Here is a 19,507-nt window from a genome sequence, read left to right as displayed (position 1 = left end):
GAATCAATATGCCTTTTTATCTTGTGAATGAAAGTCCTGTGATATTGTGGTGCATGAGACTATTATGCTGTATTTGATAGTGTTGTTACTCCATTTGTGGTTCCTCTTAATGTGGTGATTCCTTTAACCATGATTTGATGGAATCAAGTGAATGACTACATAAAGTGAGAACTGTCTAGGTTATCTGGACAGATGGTTAAGTAAGGCATGTTCAAAAATGGTCATTAATGGATGACTAGTAGATGCAGGCTTTCAATAGTGTCATATTCAGCAAATAACTGGAATTTTTTAACATTATTTTATTTGGTCATTTCCAAACATTATACACTGGAAACAAAGATCATTTTCTTTTCCTCCCCCCCTCCCACCACCTTTTCCTCTCCCATAGCCGACGCACGATTCTACTGGTTATCAAGTGTTCCTGTTTCCAACCCATTTCCATGTTGTTGGTATTTGCATTAGAGTGTTCATTTAGAGTCTGTCCTCAGTCCTATCACCTCCACCCCTGTAGTCAGGCAGTTGCTTTTCCTCGTTTTTACTCCCACAGTTTATCCTCTGCTTGTGGATAGTATTTTTTAGATCCCTGCAGATTGTTCAGGGACATTGCATTGACACTAATGGAGAAGTCCATTACCTTCGATTATACCACAGTGTATCAGTCTTTTTTTTTTAATGATTTCCTGGTTCTGCTCCTTTAGCTCTGCATCACTTCTTGAAGGTTGTTCCAGTCTCCATGGAATTCCTCTACTTATTATTCCTTTGAGCACAATAGTATTCCATCACCAACATATACCACAATTTGTTCAGCCATTCCCCAATTGATGGGCATTGCCTCGTTTTCCAATTTTTGGCTACCACAAAGAGCTCAGCTATGAATATTCTTGTACAAGTCTTTTTTCTTATTATCTCTTTGGGGTACAAACCCAACAGTGCTATAGCTGGATCAAAGGGCAGACAGTCTTTTATCACCCTTTGGGCATAGTTCCAAATTGCCCTCCAGAATGGTTGGATCCATTCACAACTCCACCAGCAATGAATTAGTGTCCCTACTTTGCCATATCCCCTCCAGCATTCATTACTTTCCATAGCTGTCATGTTAGCCAATCTGCTAAGTGTAAGGTGATACCTCAGAGTTGTTTTGATTTGCATCTCTCTGATTATAAGAGATGTAGAGCAGTTTTTCATGTGCTTATTAATAGTTTTGATTTCTTTATCTGAAAACTGCCTATCCATGTCCCTTGCCCATTTATCAATTGGAGAATGACTTGGTTTTTTGTACAATTGATTTAGCTCTTTGTAAATTTGAGTAATTAAACCTTTGTCAGAGGTTTTTATGAAGATTGTTTCTCAATTTGTTGCTTCCCTTCTGATTTTAGTTACATTGGTTTTGTTGGTACAAAAACTTTTTAATTTGATCTATTCCAGATTATTTATTTTGCATTTTGTAACTCTTTCTAAGTCTTGCTTGGTTTTAAAGTCTTTCCCTTCCCAAAGGTCTGACATGTATACTATTCTGTGTTTGCCTAATTTTCTTATAGTTTCCTTCTTTATGTTCAAGTCATTCACCCATTTTGAATTTATCTTGGTGTAGGGTGTGAGGTGTTGATCTAAACCTAATCATTCCCACACTGTCCTCCAATTTTCCCAGCAGTTTTTATGAAATAGTGGATTTTTGTCCCAAAAGCTGGGATCTTTGGGTTTGTCATATACTGTCTTGCTGAGGTCACTTACCCCGAGTCTATTCCACTGATCCTCCTTTCTGTCTCTTAGCCAGTACCAGATTGTTTTGATGACCACTGCTTTATAATATACTCTGAGATCTGGGACTACAAGGCCCCCTTCCTTTGTATTTTTTTCATTATTTCTCTGGATATCCTTGATCCTCTGTTTTTCCAAATGAACTTTGTTATATTTTTTTCTAAATCAGTAAAAAAAAATTTGGAAGTTCCATGGGTATGGCACTAAATAGATAGATGAGTTTTGGTAGGATGGTCATTTTTATTATATTGGCTCATCCTACCCATGAGCAGTTAATGTTTTTCCAATTGTTCAAGTCTAGTTTTAGTTGTATAGAGAGTGTTTTGTAGTTGTGTTCATATAGTTCCTATGTTTGTCTCAGGAGATAGATTCCTAGGTATTTTATTTTGTCTAAGGTAATTTTGAATGGGATTTCTCTTTCTAGTTCTTGCTGCTGAGCTGTGTTGGAGATATATAGAAAAGCTGATGATTTATGTGGGCTTATTTTGTATCCTGCAACTTTGCTAAAGCTGTTGATTATTTCAATTAGCTTTTTGGTTGAATCTCTAGGATTCTTTAAGTAGACCATCATGTCATCCACAAAGAGTGATAACTTGGTCTCCTCCTTGCCTATTTTGATGCCTTCAATTCCTTTATCTTCTCTAATTGCTACTGCTAGTGTTTCTAGTACAATGTCAAATAGTAGAGGTGATAATGGGCATCCTTGTTTCACTCCTGATCTTATTGGGAATGCATCTAGTTTATCCCCATTGCAGATGATATTAGCTGTTGGTTTTAGATATATACTGTTTATTATTTTTAGGAATGACCCTTCTATTCCTATGCTTTCTAGTGTTTTTAATAGGAATGGGTGTTGTATTTTATCAAAGGCTTTTTCTGCATCTATTGAGATAATCATGTGGTTCTTGCTAGTTTGCTTGTTGATGTGGTCAATTATGTGGATGGTTTTCCTAATGTTGAACCAGCCCTGCATCCCTGGTATGAATCCTACTTGATCATGGTGAATGATCCTTCTGATCACTTGCTGGAGTCTTTTTGCTAGTATCCTATTTAAGATTTTTGCATCTATATTCATTAGGGAGATTGGCCTATAGTTTTCTTTCTCTGTTTTTGACCTGCCTGGTTTTGGAATCAGTACCATGTTTGTGTCGTAAAAGGAGTTTGGTAGAACTCCCTCTTTGCTTATTATGTCAAATAGTTTGTATAGTATTGGGATTAACTGTTCTCTGAATGTTTGATAGAATTCACAGGTGAATCCATCAGGCCCTGGGAATTTTTTCTTAGGAAGTTCTTTGATGGCTTGTTGGATTTCAATTTCTGATATGGGATTATTTAAGAATTCTATTTCCTCTTCTGTTAGTGTAGGCAGTTTGTATTTTTGTATATATTCATCCATTTCTCCTAAATTGTTGTATTTATTGCCATAATATTGGGCAAAGTAATTTCTAATGATTGCCTTAATTTCATCTTCATTGGAGGTGCTGTCCCCCTTTTCATCTTTAATGCTGTGAATTTGCTTTTCTTCCTTCCTTTTTTTTAATTAGATTGACCAGTACTTTGTCTATTTTGTTTCTTTTTTCAAAGTACCAGCTTCTTGTCTTATTTATTAAATCAATAGTTCTATCACTTTCAATTTTATTAATTTCTCCCTTAATTTTTAGGATCTCTAGTTTGGTTTTCTTCTGGGGGGTTTTAATTTGTTTGTTCTGAAGTTTTTTGATTTGCATTTCTAATTCCTTGATCTCTGTCCTCCCTAATTTGTTAATATATGCACTCAGGGATATGAATTTTCCTCTAAGTACTGTCTTGGCTGCATCCCAAAAGGTTTGAAAGGATGTCCTGCCTTTGTCATTTTCCTCAATGAAATTATTAATTTTTTCTATGATTTCTTCTCTAACTAACCAATTTTGGAGTATCATATTATTTAATTTCCAATTAATTTTTGATTTGGCTCTCCATGTACCCTGACCGATCAATATTTCTATTGCCTTGTGATCTGAAAATTCTGCATTTATTATTTCTGCTTTTCTGCATTTGAGTGCCATGTTTCTGTGACCTAGTGTATGATCTATTTTTGTGAATGTGCCATGTGGTGCTGAAAAGAAGGTGTATTCCTTTTTGTCCCTATTTATTTTTCTCCATATGTCTATTAACTCTAATTTTTCTAAGATTTCATTCACTTCTTTTACCTCTTTCTTGTTTATTTTTTGGTTTGATTTTTCTAAATTTGATAGTGGTTGGTTCAAGTCTCCCACTAATATGGTTTTACTGTCTATTTCGTCCTTCAATGATCCTAGTTTCTCCATTAAACATTTGGATGCTATTCCATTTGGTGCATACATGTTGATTAGTGATATTTCCTCATTGTCTCATTATACTCCCTTTTAACAGAATATATTTACCTTCCCTATCCCTTTTGATCAGGTCTATTTTTGCTTTGGCTTTGTCAGATATCATGATTGCAACTCCTGCCTTCTTTCTATCAGTTGAGGCCCAACCTTTAATTCTAACCTTGTGAATGTCAACCCGCCTCATATGTTTTTCTTGAAGACAACAAATGGTAGGGTTTTGGGTTCTAATCCAATCTGCTATTTGTCTACGTTTTATGGGTGAGTTCATCCCATTCACGTTCAAAGTTATGATTGTCACTTGTGGATTCACTGGCATTTTGATATCTTCCCCTAGTTCTGACCTTTCTTCTTTAGCTATATCCTTTTGAACCAGTGATTTACTTTAGGTCAGTCCCTCTAGTCCCCTCCCTTGATATGCTTCCCTTTTTAGCCCCTCCATTTTTATGTTCCCTTCCCCTCCCCTCTCTCCTTCACTCCCTTTTTATACTCCCTCCGTCCTCTCCCTCCTTAATTTTCCTTTTTTTCTTGCCTGGTTGGATAAGCTAGAATTCAGGATCCCACTGGATCTAGATGTTCTTCCCTCTCAGATTTGATTTCACTGAGAGTAAGGTTTAAGTAATTCCGCTTCACGCTCTCTTCCTCTCCTTCTCATATAAGAGTTCTTCCCCTCCCCTTCCCATGTGTATCTTTATATGGGAAAGATGATTTTATTAAGTGCCCCCCTATTTCTTGAAGTAAATCTTAGTATTATCGACGATTCCCCCCTCCCTTTTCCTTTCTTTGCCCCCACTTTCACCAAATCTTCTTGATGCCCCAATCTTTCCCTATGCATGTTTCTTCTAACTACTCTTATGATGCATACACTTTTTGAGAGTTACACAAAACATTTTCCCCACATATTAATATATATATAATTTGATGTAAATGTAGTCCTTATAGAAGAGAGTTTGACTTAAAGAAAAAGATAAGATTTATCTCCTTTTCCCTTTCTTTCATATTTACCTTTTCATGTTTCTCTTGCTTTCTGTGCTTGGATATCAAATTTTCCACTAAGTCCTGGTCTTTTCTTAGCAAATTCTTGGAAATCTTCTATTTTGTTGAATGCCCATACTTTCCCCTGGAAGTATATAGTCAGTTTTGCTGGGTAGTTGATTCTTGGTTGGAGACCCAGCTCTCTTGCCTTTCTAAATATTGTGTTCCATGCTTTGCAGTCTCTTAGTGTGTTAGCCACTAAGTCATGTGTGATCCTTATGGGAGCCCCCCTATATTTGAAGCTCCTCTTCTTGGCTTCTTGTAGGATTTTCTCCTTTTCTTGGAAGCTCTTGAATTTGGCAATTACATTCCTAGGCATTGTCTTTTGGGGATTTAGTATAGAGGGTGTTCTATGAACCCTTTCTATTTCTATTTTGCCCCCTTGCTCCAGAACATGTAGGCAATTTTCTTCTATAATCTCCTGTAGAATATCATCGAGGTTATTGTTTATCTCTGGTTTTTCGGGGACACCAATGATTCGGAGGTTGTCTCTTCTTCCTCTGTTTTCCAAGTCTGTGACCTTTTCAGTGAGATATTTTATGTTTTCTTCTAATTCATTAATTTTTTTGGCTTTGCTTTATTGATTCTTGCTGTTTTATGATCTCACTTTCTTCGAGTTGCTTAATTGTGGTCGTTAGGGACAGGTTTTGCTTTTCAGCTTTGTCTGCCCTTCTATTGGATGCTTCCAGCTCTTTCTCCAATTGTGTAGTCTTATCTATCAGACTGCTGATCTCTTTCTCCCATTTTTCTTTCCAGAAGGTTTCCATCTTTTGGGTAAGCTCCAGTTTGAAGTCTTCCAGAGCTTGTTGATAGTTTCCATTTTGGGAGGCATGTTCTGATTTTTTTTTTATTTCCTCCTCATTCTCTTCTTTTCCTTGGATACTCCCACCATAAAAGTTTTCAATAGTCACCTTTTTCCCTTTCTTCCTGGAGGCTTGATTTTGGGCCATGTGATCCATCCCTTTGGTGGTTTTATTCCCCTTTCCTTTTTGGTCTGGGGTCTGGGTGATATGAGTGGCTTTTCTGTGAATTTAGGTTGCTTCAGACTAGTTCTTCCCAGCCTCCGAGGTTTCTTAGAGCTTGGGGCCCCTGATCACAGCCCAACCGCCCAGGTGTTCAGCTCTGCCCAGATAATCAGCGTATGGTCCACCCCTGGTGTTTAGCTCCACCCAGGTGCTCAGCGCAACCGCCCTGAGTACAGCTCTGTGGGCCCCCTGTTCTCAGTGCAGGATTCTCCCATGAAACTGCCCTGAGACTTTGTTTCCTGGCAGTCCCCAGATCCCAAGGACCCTGGAGTGCTCCCCCAGACAGAGATGTTCCCCACTCACTCGGTGTCCCAGTGAGCACTCTGGTAACTCACTCAGGTTTGGTGGGGGAGGTGGGGGGAGGGCATCTCAGTTCACGTGTCTGTGCAAGCTTTCCCTCCTTCTTATTATAGTGTGGAAATGTTCAAACCCCACGTACCTTCGCCTCTGTGGGGTACTGGGGAGTCCTGTTCCTCCAAAGTTGATTTTTATGCTCCTTTGATGTAGTCTATTTCGTTCGGTGCCAGGGCGAGGAAGTGTGTCGCGTCTAGATTGCAGCCATGTTTACCCGGAAGTCCCAAATAACTGGAATTTTAACAGTTGTGAGACCATCAAAGTTAATTTATATTTAATATTTCCCTTTGTCCTTGCAACATTGTTTTTGACTTTTTCTGGATTGATGCAATATATATATATATATATATATATATATATATATATAATTATTATTTTTTGTACCCTCACCTTCCATATTAGAACCTGTGTATTGGTTCCACAGCAGAAGAGCAGTAAGGGATAGGCAATAGTGTTTTGTTCCTTCCATATTTACAAATTAAACACTTTAAAAGGGTTCTAAATTTTCTAAATTTTAAAGTCTGTTTAGTTAGTAATCAAGTGGTTGGAACACTGTTTTTACTTTTACTTTAAGCATGTAGTTAACTAAAGGATTCATTGAAGAAGCATTCTATCAATGAGGTTAATTTGATTCTGTAATCTGTAAGTAAAGAGGCACCTGATACTTTTTGGTGCTTGATATTTTTGAGGACCAATAATTCAAGTGGATTTTGTTCTTGAACAGTATACCAAGAGATTTGGTAATGACATTTGTTGGCTTGAGATCTGAGTTAAAAAATTTTTTTGAATATCCCTTTCTAACTAGTTGAAAAATGCACAGATTAATATAAATATGAAAACATAAGCCTCTGATAGAAAAGTAAAAGCTGTCAAATGGATATTAATCTAAATTAATCTAGTATAATCTGAAGAGTGGAAGTATCACTTTAATCAGTTAAAATGTATTTTCAAAATCTATACCACAAGACTTAATGCTTCAATATAAGTTTGCTTAATTAAAAAAAAAGTATAAAGTGTCAAATTACAGAAAGGCAAAGAAGAATGAGAATCCCAAATATGCAAATTAAATTTTCACATGAGGAGAAAACTGACTTTCTAAAGGGTGGTATTAATATACTATAGTGTGGCAGAACAGAATTCAATTTGGTCAAGAGGAAAGCCAACAAAAGTGGTACATTAATTAGAAGAATCAATTGCATAGGATCAATAGAGAATTCCTGAACCAAAAACTAGAAAAAGAATATTAAAGAAGATGGTCAGTAGATAAGCATATAGACAAGGAGAACTCAGTGGGGTGCCTTGCATGTTTCATCTTAACTTTGTCAAACTGGATCAGCAGGGTTATTTAAAGTGAAAAGAACAAAATGTGGCAGTAGGGGAGGATGATTAGCAAAATAGATAATCAATCTCCCAATAATAAAGTTAACTTTGATCAAAGTTATTTATAAAATCATTTGAATTCAAATGAAAATTGAACGCATCCATAAGAATGCTATGATAATTATTTGATAAAGGAAAAAAAAAACTGAAAACTATCCCATGACATGCCATTGAGACAAATGTCTAAGTCAAAGCATGCTGTATCGAAAGGTCTATAAAAGCTGTATAGGAAACTCACATAGAGAGTGATGCAACATTATGTCCCTTGACGTAGAATTGATGAAAAGAATTTGCCTGTGGCAGTTTGGGAATCTGTACTTCTTGATGGTATTTCAGAAACATCGTAAAGTCTTTGATATCATTTCTTTTGCAAGGAAGCCCACTGAGTTCTCCTTGTCTATATGCTGGCAGCTGTTTCAGCTGATTGATGTTTAAAGGTTGCTTAAGAGGACATAGGCTGTTTCTCTCTGGTTTAGCTAATCTCTTGCTCAGTGTCCTGAGCCCAATTTTCTTGAACTCTGAAGCAGTGCTATTTCAGAAAGGTTTGTAGAGCTTGAAGGTTTTGTAGTGGACCTTTTAGGATTTTATATCTAATAGTCTTTAAGACCCCAGAATATGTCAGGACCTACTTTAATTGGATTTTTGTTTACTCAAAAACACAATAAATTAAATGCATGCTTCTCAGGGAATTATTTTAGCATTTCCAATTAAATCGGAAACAGTTTCTAGGAGAGATTTGAGTGTCTTATGACACTATATTTGCCCTATTAGAAAGAGTTCTCAGAAAGAAATGTAAGTTTCATAAATAGAAATAAAGTATAGTTTCCTTTTCTTCCATATATCCCCTCCCCCAAAGGCTTTATTTGAATCTTCAAGTTCTGTCTTCAGTTAATTTAAAGACCATTTTCTTAGCCAGGATTTAGGACTAATCAGTTCCGAAAACATTTTCAAATGACCACAGAGGTCAATGTAAATGGATGAGAATGAAGTTCTAAGTAATATCCACTGCAGCCAATGACAATTTCAAGAAAGACCAATTAAATGACCTTCAAATACTTTATCCAGTTTATCCTAGGTGATGCAATTCATCACGGTTTAACATTTACTGGAGTGTAAACCATGTGCAAGGACATGTACAAAGTAGATGCCCAGTGAATGTTATTAAATACTTGCATTCTATTCTAGAAATCTAGAATGCTAGAATTGAAATTGCATTCTACTGCACCCAACCTGATCTATACAAAGAATTAGATGAGTGACCTACCCTGTCATCTACCAGCAATTTGATGGAAGGGAAAGAACTCTGGATATGGATACAATAGGCTTGGGTTTTAGCCTTGTTTCTGACACTTATTAGCTGTTTCCTTGGGCTAGTAACTTCTCTTAACCTCCCTTTTTTCTCAATATTAAAATAGAAGTAACAATAAGTGACTACCTACCTTTTCAGGGGGAGATAAGAATCAAATGTAAAGTCACTTATGAATAGGTAATGATCAGCTATTATCTTATTCACCCCTTTTTCCTGCAAGCTGATTTAGAAGATTGGTAGCAGCTGGAGGGAAAATATTCCTTAAAAACAGCTAAGGACACAGCTTCAATTTGGGGCTTGTCTGACAGCCTAGAGTAATTTGAATAATCTCATCCAAGTGCTTACTAAGAATAAATTGGGGAATGATGCCCTGGGCAAATGTTCCCTTGTGTGGGGACTGCAAATCCCTGGTTTCAGAAGTGGAAAGGACTTTGGGGTTTGAGATCTCCTTACTTAAGCATGAAGTCAATCTCAACAACTTTTATGTAGTTCAGTAGGAAGCCAGTTACAAGAATGGAGCATGTGCCATTCCTCAGAAGTTACTCCACCAGAAATTCTTTTTATTATTATTATTATTTCATTACCTATAGAAACAATTTTTGACAAATTTTTCTGACTTTATGATTCAGATTCTCTCCTTTCCTCCCCTCTCCCCAAGGCAAGAAATAGTCTGATAGGTTGTATCAGTGCTTTCATGAAATGCATATTTCCATAATCCCCATGCTGTGCAGAAGACACATACCACACAAAAATAATAACAAAAAAACATGAAAGAAATGAAGTGAAAGATGGTATGCTTTGATCTGTAATCAGATTCTAGAGATTTTCTCCTTTGGCTGTGGATAGCACTTTTTATCATGAGTCCCTTGGGGTTATCTTGAAACCTTGTTTTGCTGATAATAGTTCAGTCCTTCCCAATTTATCATTGTAAAATATTTCTGTTACTGTATACACTGTTCTCCTGGTTCTGCTCACTTCACTTTGCAACAGTTCATATAAGTCTTTCCAAGATTTTCTTAATTAATTGTTAGTCATTTCTTATGACTCAATAGTATTCCATTACAATGATACACCACAATCTGATCAGCCATTTCCCAATTGATGAGCACCCCCTCCATTTCCATTCTTTTGCCATTATAAAAACAACAGTTAAAATATTTTTTACAAGTATGTTTTTTTCCCTTATAGCTGATCTCTGGGAAACAGATCCTATAGTGATGTTGCTGGGCCAAAGAATATATAAAATTTTATCACCCTTTGTTCATGATTTAATGTTGTTTTATAGAAATTTCATCATTTCACAGTTTCACCATTGATGTATTAGTGTTCCAATTTCACTACAACTCTTCCAGTATTTATTATTTTACTTTTTTGTCATACTGGCCAATCATATAGATGTGAAGTGGTATCTCAGAATACTTTTAATTTGCAGTTCCCCAGTCAATAGTCATTTGAAACATTTTTATATGATTATAGATGGTTTTAATTCTTCATCTGAGAACTCTCTTCAAAAATTGTATTGGTTTGGTTTATACAAAACTTTAATTTTAAATTTAAATTAATTAAAATTTAAATTTAAAATTATCATAGGAGACTAATTTTGGGTGAAGAATACAAGTTAATTTATTATATCAGGTTTATTGGTTGGGCCAGTATCATAACTGATAAAGTGATACAGTTCTCCATGGCTCTTTCAAAACCAGGGACAACCTGTGCTAGGTCAGGTAGCCTAATAAATAGGTTTTCAGAAACTCATTATTCAACCCCTTCCTTGACCATGCCAAGACATTTTTAATTGATTCCTACTAATTAAGAGGTGGTCAATCAAGCTTCCCATTTGGAAAGAAGTCATCCACCATCATCTTAAAGGGATCTGCAAATGTGATAGACACCTCTGACCCCCTAACCAAAGACTGATCTCATGTTAGTTTCATTCCTGCCTAAAATGGAAAGAGCTACAGTTCCCTGAAATATCTGTGGCCATCTAAACCTTCACCAGGTATTGTTCTATTTATATATGCTCCATGATCCTCCATGATTACGAGAATAAATTAATGGTCAGGCTCAGTTATGAGCTAAATCTCATTCCATGAGTAAATTACTCTTTTCATTCAAATTAGCTACTTTGGGAGAGGGATATAAGGTACTGTTGGATACATTTCTGTGCCAGTGCTTGGAATAGTTCCCTATTCACTCCCCAAACATAGAAAATGCCAAACCTAATTACCAAGAAGACTATATTCAATTGTTAGAATTTGGCTGAATATTTTCACAGTGCTTATCATACCTTTTACCAGGGTAAATGATATAAAAACCCATTGAGAATAAATATTAATTCTCTCACTAGCCTATTCACTAGTTTATTTATAAACATTAACTAAATTTATTCATCACATATTCAGGATGAATCAGAGGTTCTACTTGAACTTTTGAAAATTAAGGATCATGGAAGAGCTGCATTATCCTAGCCAAACTAATTATAATAGCAATATTTTAGAAGTATATTACTTTTCTAGATCCTCTCATTATGTGCTCTCTCTACTCCCCCAAATTACTTTGTATATATATCTTGTAATGTCTTAATTGGTAATAAAGTAGTTCATCATAATACCCTCCAATCCAGGCCCCAAATAGATTATAAGTTCTTTGAAAGAAGATTTTATCTTTGTATTGTATCCCTCCTATCTAGCACAGAACCTGACATCCAGAAGGAATTTAATACATTTTTTTGAATCAATAAAGATAAATTCAGGAGAAAAAAAATAGAGGAGTTAAAGAGGTGTACAGACAAATAATTTGGCACATGGTATCTTTTAAAAAATTATAATAAAATTATGTTTTTTCAGACATTAATACCCTTTTTAAATATTCATTTTCTGATATTTGACATTCCATGTTCTCTCTCTCCATGCCACTCTTAACCCAAAGAAGGCAGATAGTATGTTACAAATTATACACATATGACCATATAATTCATATTTCCATGTATATCATGTGAGAGAAGATGTTATTTACAATATAGAAAAAATCATAGAGGAAATAAAGAATGATATATTTCAATTTTCATTTAGACTTTGCTTCTATTTTGGTGGTGGATATACTCTTTTTTTTTGTCATGGACCTTTAGCAGAGTTGTCCTGAAATTGTCCTGGATTCTTGCCTTGTCAATAATAGTTGGCATTCATAGTTGATCAACATACATGATTGTTAACTGTGTACAATATTGTCCTGATTTGTATCACTTAATATAAGTCTTTCCAGGTTGTGTGTGTGATCATCTTATTTGTCATTTCTTCAAAATAGTATTTCATTACAAGCATATAGCATAATTTGTTAAGTCATTTCATAGTTAATGGATATTTTTTCAATTTTCAGTTCTTTGCCACCACAAAAAAGAGCTGATGAATTTTTTGTTTCTGCAGTTAGGTACTTTCCCCCCTCTTTTTAATCTCCTTGGAATACAGACAAAGTAATAGCACTACTGGGTCAAAGGGTATGCACACTTTGAGGGCCTTTTGAGCATGGTTTAAGATTGTTTTCCAGAATGTTTGTATTACTTTGTAGCTCCACCAACAATGTATTAGTGTCCCAATTTTTCCACATCCCTTCCAATATTTATCATTATCCTTTGTCATGTTAGCAAGTCTGATGGGTATGAGGTGATACCTCTGTTTTAATTTGTATTCTTCTATTCAATAATGATTTGGAGCATTTTTTCATATGCCTTAAGATAATTTTAATTTCTTCAGCTAAGAATTACCTGTTCATATCCTTTAACAATTTGTCAATTGAGAAATGCTTTATATTCTTATAGATTTGTCTTAATTCTTTTTTTATTTTGGAAATGAAGCCCTTATCAGAGAGATTTGCTATAAAGATTTCCCTCCAGTTTGTTGTATATAAAATATAAAGATAAAGTTCTATAGCTGAGTGTGGATGTTCTCCCTACTTAGTGCCAATTGTAAACCTTAAAATTTCTTAGACTTATGAATGTTGGAAATTTCCCCATAGGGAAATTTCATACTTGAAAAATTTCCTACTAATGGTAAGAACTCTATTGGAATGTGAAAGCCCTTGGCATGGGAGGGTCCTTCTCCTCCCTACTTAAGACTACTTTAGGACAGAAACCTTTTGCTAAACAATGGAAAGGACTTTGACCTATGCTTAAGCATAGAACAGGAAGTTCTTTGAGTCATGATTGATTTTAGAATTGATACAATAGAGATACTTGGAATGACAGAACCTGGAACTTACAATCTCCACCCTACTCAGTCTAACAGGATTTAGGAAGGGCTGCAGCATAGATCAAGATTTAATTATTTGAGAATATGACCTACAACAGACATGTGCAAAGGAAACAGACCTCTGGGCAGTCCTGGGTTAAGCTAGAGCCACCATTGGCACAGGGGAGACATCGACAGTGATTGGTAGATGTGAGGACTGAGGGGAGGGGACTTAGATGGTTTCCTTAAAGATAGTGGGGTCTGAGCAGAGAGGGGGAGGTTTTGCTCTGAGTGAGGTGGCTCTGAAGGAGGACTGAGGAGGTTGCTCTGTGGGAGGACCAGGAGAGAAGGCTGGCTCTGAAGGAGGAGAATTCTCTGGAAACATTTCTTGAAAGGAGGCTCTCTTGAAGGTGGAGCCTAAGGTTGGCATGAGAAGCCTTACCTAGAGAGATCTTGGGTGAGTGATAAAACCAACTGACTGATTTATTCATTCTTATTTCTTTCTTACTTTCTCTCTTTTTCTTCAGGATGAAGAGCCGGACCATAGTAGAGGAAGTCCAGTTTGGCTGGACCTTTGAATATAGACATAATAGTACTAGAATGGAGAGTTAGAGCAAGGTCCCATATTCAAGGTCCCCAAGGATATTTGGTCCTAGGGGTAATAGAGAGATACCCTAGAGTTTAATGAGTAGCAAAGTGACATACTCATCTATGAGCTTTTGGAAAATCACCCAGCAAAGTGGAAGGTGGACCAAAGTGAGGAGAGATTAATCAGGAGAGTTCTGCAATAGTCTGGGCAATAAAAAATTGGAGTTCTTAGTTGTATGAAAAGGGAGAAAGGGAGAACACTGGAGGGAGATATGAAGAATGGCAAGACTTGGCAACTGATTAGATATAGAAGGCGCAATTAATAAATGTTTACAGAACTGAATTAGTGTAATTCTTTTTATTCTTTTCATTATACTAGAAACTGTTTATGAAACTGATAGTTATTGAGAATAATTATGCAAAGGTTATTAAAATGTGACAGATGGAATAAAAACACAGATGTCTCTTACCCATATGTGTGCATACTTTATCTGTAGCTTCTTCAGCTTGCACATAGCCAAAACTTGTTACTACTTCATCCCTGACTTATTTTCCTAAAGGTGATGGCCACTAACTATCAGTGACCTAAGACAATAGTTCTAAGAATTAGAGATCTTTTTCTTTCATTAATTGTAATGCTATATTTATTTGATTTTTAAATTTAAACAGTTTCTTGTCCAGAGTTCAAGATATCTAGGATGTGATATTATTTCTAGGCCTGTAGGACCAAGAAAAGTTGTAAGGTTGAAATATACATGCTAAGTGATTTCTGGAACAAAGTGTGTATGGAGTGTTCAGGGAGGAGTAGTATCTCTGGTATGGAGGGCTTGTTGTGCCCTCCTAGGGCAGCTCTCCAGCCTCTGACCCCCACCTGACACCCAGTTCTCACTTGTGGCTCCCAATAGCTACTAGCATGTGGCAGCGGCCACACCCAGGGCAACGGCTTCGACAGGCCGGCTAAATCTTGTGAGGGTAGCCATCGGGTCATCGACCCCTGGTGAACCAGAGCTTTGCTCACCCAGCATGGGAAGACTGCTTCAGCTGAACAGACGGAAGAAACCAATAAGAAGGTTCAACGGCTGAGATGGCGATGCAGCAAGGCACCGTGGAGTGCTTAGGGCGTGTTGAAGCACAAAGGAAAACACGGCCATCCAATGCAGCTGAGGAAGTCTCCAGTTGTAACGACTTTTCGTGCCACTGGACCCAGGCTTCCAAAGCCGAGAGAGTGGGACTGTCTCTGTGCATCGACTTTTCCACTTAAATCTCCTTCACGCACAAGTGTCTTTGTGCACACTCATCTATTCCAACCCTGCCTACCCTTTTCAAGACCTGTGGTGATGAGGCAGTGGCCACGCAACAGGTGAAGGTCACCACTGGCAGTTGTAGTCACGATCCTGCATGTAGGCGGAACAAAATAATTTTAAAAATCCTTTTATTATGAATTTTGACATATTAATAAATTCATACCATATACAAAGAACAGAAGAAGAGGATTTCATGTGAAAAAGCTACCTTCTATTATTTACATTTCTTAGTGTTATTAGACATAGCATAATCAAATTTCCCTACTTACCTATCACTTCTGATCTTCCTCATGCTTGACCTTTGTTCTTTTTCTTTCTTTGCTATCCCTCTCTTCACTTTTCCCCCCAAAACATTCCCTCTTTCCCTCTGAAAACTCTCACTTATAATAAATATAGGTATGTGTACATATAAATATCCATATGTATACACACAGTAAAACAAAACATTCACAATTGCTTATACATGAAAATATAGGTTTCATTCTGTACCTCTCACTTATCATGTTCATGTTAAGAAGAAAATTTTTGAAAGTATAGTAATTTTTATTTTATTTCTTAACATAGATAAATCAACATAACTGGATAGTTTTTGATAACAAATTAGAACTTTCACATGTACAGCTGATCAGACACTAAGGAATCTTATTCTAGAGACTCCCATGCTTAGGAGGCTGGAGAACACAAGACTGATTGCCAATGTTTCTTGAAGAGACTTTCTTATACGTTGAGCTACATTGTGAGGAAGTCACCCTTCTAGACAGTTTTTTTCAGTGATAATTCGAAATTTTAAGTAACTGGGATTTTGGCAGAGGGTTGGGGGAAGGGAGGAGTGTCCATTGATGCAGTTTGAACCTCTCTATAATTTAGTGGGATATTATTTAAGAGGGGTTATGGCTGAAAATATTCAGCATTGACATATTGGATGGTGATCTTCCATAGACTGTTACAGACTGCTCCTCAAATAATAAATATTCAGTTGTTTTCCAGATCCATATTTTCAGCACTCCTAGCTTGATAAGACATTCTAAGAATATTACTTTTTATTTGAACCTTTGAGAACTCTGGGTCACCTCCATGACATGCTGCAAACATCCAAAGAGGACTTTATACCACAATATAATGATAAGAAAATTATTATAAACTTATCATCTATCAGGGGAACTAAGCATGTTATGGCTTTGCCTCACTTTAGGTCCATTATCATCTCTGTTGTGGGAAGGGAATTTCTCTCCCCTTTATGTTGCTTTGTTTGATATCATCAATCTGTGACCTGGAGGTAGTTTTCCATTGAGATGTGCAGGTATAGACAAACCCTAAGAGAAAGGAAGTTGAAATCAATGAGACAGGAAACTGATCCCATAGGCACTATCCCCCTCAGGTGGTGCCAGGAAAATTAAGGAACTATGATTGGTTCCTGAGATGTGATGTGAGAGATTTAGTGGAAGTAGAAAATTGCTTATAAGGCAGGACCAGGAGTCTGTTTGCTCTCTTCTAGCTGGAGCTTGGAACCTGAAGGAACCCTTGCTGGTAGTGAGCTTCAATCCATCAAATAGCAAATAGGGTAGTAAGTTAATCAACTTTTTCCTACATTTCCCTTTCTTTACTATCACTACTTTGATATAATAAAGCTACTAAAGCTTTATAATTTAATTTTAACTATTATACTCCTAAAGAGAATTAACAATGGATTCCAAATTAAAGAACTCAAGCTGAAAAATTTCATTAACCACCTGATGAATATGGAAGACATATAGTTTTATGGATTCTAAAAAAACATTAAAATGTTCCATTTGTAGAATACTTATTTAATTATGTAAAAATGTCTATTGGTTGACATATACATATACATGCCATATATATATGAATGAATATAATTTGACATCACCAAGGGTCAAATTCTTAGTATGTAACAAAGAAAGATGGAGATTAAAGGCTTTAAACATGAACCCAGAAGTCAAATATTAAACAAATTAGTAATATATTTTATCTCTTCTAAGAAAAACATATTGAATAAAAATCTTTCAGGAAGAAAGCCAAGGATGAACATATCAAAAGATTTTTTCTCTAAATCCTTATTCTGCTTGACTTCTCTACTAAACTTGACATTATTTACTACCCTCTAGATATTTTCTCCTACCTGGGATTTTATGTCACTACTTTCTCCTGGTTCTCTTCAAAACTTCAAAGTTTTTTGCTGTCTCATCTTCTAAATCTTGCCCTCCAACTCTGAGAATTCCCTAAGGCTTCGTACTTGACCCTTTTCTCTTTCCATTATAACTTAGTGACCTCATCAACAACCAGTAGGTTAAATGATTCCCTCTCTCTGATCTATATGCACAACTGTAGTCACTCCCTTAAATTTTAATGCTACATCACCAACTGCCTTTTGGACATTTCAAATTGAATGTCCCAGAGAAATCTCTATTTCACCATGTGCAAAAGGAAATATATATTTTCCCACCTAAACTGAGCCCTCTTCCAAACTTTACTATTTCTCTCAAAGGTATAGACATTTTACATTCTTTGAAGTTTGGAACCCTGGCATCATCATCTATCTTTTCACTTTCCAAGTTTATTTTTTTAAACACATATCCAAGGAATTACCAAACTTGTTATTTCTATGGGGTTTCATTAATGGCTTATTCATTTTCTTTCTGTGAATTTAATTAATTTAAAATTCTCTTTCTTTTTCTGTAAATATAGAATTTCATATTTTTGGAGATATTCATCCATTTAATTTTAGTTGTCAATTTGTTGGTATATAAGTGAGCAAAATAGTTTCTAATAATTTTGCTTTGTTCATTATTCATACTTAGTTTTTCCTTTTTCTTTTTTTGACTGACATTCTGGCTTTCCTTCCTCTTTTTAAACACATTAGCTAATGATTTATCTACTTTATTTTTTAAAATCTACCAGGGATATTCATCAGTTCAAAGGGTTTATTTTAATGTTAATTTTTAGCCTCTTCTAAGAATTTCCATTTTTGGTGTTTACTTGAAATTTTAATTTTTTAATTTTAGGTTTCTTTAGTTGTATGTTCAATTAATTAATATTCTCTCTTCCCTCTTTGGTTAACAAAGATTTCCCTCTAAGGACTGTTATGGCCATATTCTAAAAGTTTTGATAGTTTGTTGTCACTGTTGTCATTTCTTTAATGAAATTGTCTGTTGTTCCTATGATTGTTTCTTGGACTCATGAATCCTTTAGGATTAAATTACTTAGATGCCTACTAACTTGATTCTTTCTTCAAAGATCCTTTATTAAATATAATTTTATTGCATTGTGTTTGGGAATAAAAATACTTCATATCTTTGACTCACAGGAAAAAAAAAGAATTATACACCAGATGCTCACTATTCTTCAGAAACTAACATATGACAAATTTCTGTACTATAAAGTAAAATCTCAAACTATCCTTGAAAATTCAACAAATAGACTATTCTGGAATCAGAGCATTATCACAGATAAACACTATCTCTTATAATTACCTGGGCCCATAAAAATGTAAGAAGGTTTTTTAACAAAGGTAATCTCATGAATCATACTGGATGACTACTTTTTAAAATGTAGAGATCTAGCAAATTAAGCCCAAACCATGTAGTAACATGAAGTATTTTTCATCCTGTCTGGTATTGGAGCTATTCAAAGACTTTTCAGTGAGTCTACAGAAGATGGGCTTGTATCCTGATTTGTTGTTATTTCAGTCATGTCTGACTTTTTGTGATGCCATTTTGGGTTTTCTTGGCAAAGATACTGGAATGGTTTACCATTTGCATGCCCTGCCCATTTTACAGATGAAGAAACAGAGGACTACTGGGTTAAATGCCTTGCCCAAGCTCATACTGCTAGTTAGTATCTGAGATCAGCATTGAATTCAAAGAGATGAGTTTTCTTGACTTCAGGACCAGTTATCTTTCCAATGAGCCACTTAGCTGCCCTTTGCATCCAAATACTTCAATATAATTTGAAAACCCAGTTGTTTTATTCATATGCATATATTATTGCCTAATGAGTTTCTATAGCCTTTTTTTTTTTGGAATAGACTAAGCCTATATTCAGCTCTGGAACTGAAACTACCACTGTTTGGTCCACATTGTTCTTATTGGTCAGTTGCCTCACTTGGTTGACTCTTCCTACCATCACTCTCATGTATAATGCTGTCTCTTTTCATAAGAATGTAAGC

General features: G+C 35.8%; 1 long non-coding RNA gene across 1 annotated transcript in view; it reads left to right on the top strand.

Annotated features, from left to right (window-relative positions):
* LOC103099559 (uncharacterized) overlaps positions 1-14,363 on the top strand; it is a 103,439-nt gene extending 89,076 nt beyond the window's left edge. The window contains exon 3 of the long non-coding RNA XR_008912264.1: positions 13,960-14,363. This is a non-coding gene — a long non-coding RNA (uncharacterized LOC103099559). The remainder of the gene's footprint in view (positions 1-13,959) is intronic.
* Positions 14,364-19,507: the final 5,144 nt, after the last annotated feature.

The sequence above is a fragment of the Monodelphis domestica genome, chromosome 5, assembly GCF_027887165.1.
Source record: "Monodelphis domestica isolate mMonDom1 chromosome 5, mMonDom1.pri, whole genome shotgun sequence".
Classification (NCBI taxonomy): domain Eukaryota; kingdom Metazoa; phylum Chordata; class Mammalia; order Didelphimorphia; family Didelphidae; genus Monodelphis; species Monodelphis domestica.
This window is presented reverse-complemented; position numbering and strand designations above follow the sequence as displayed.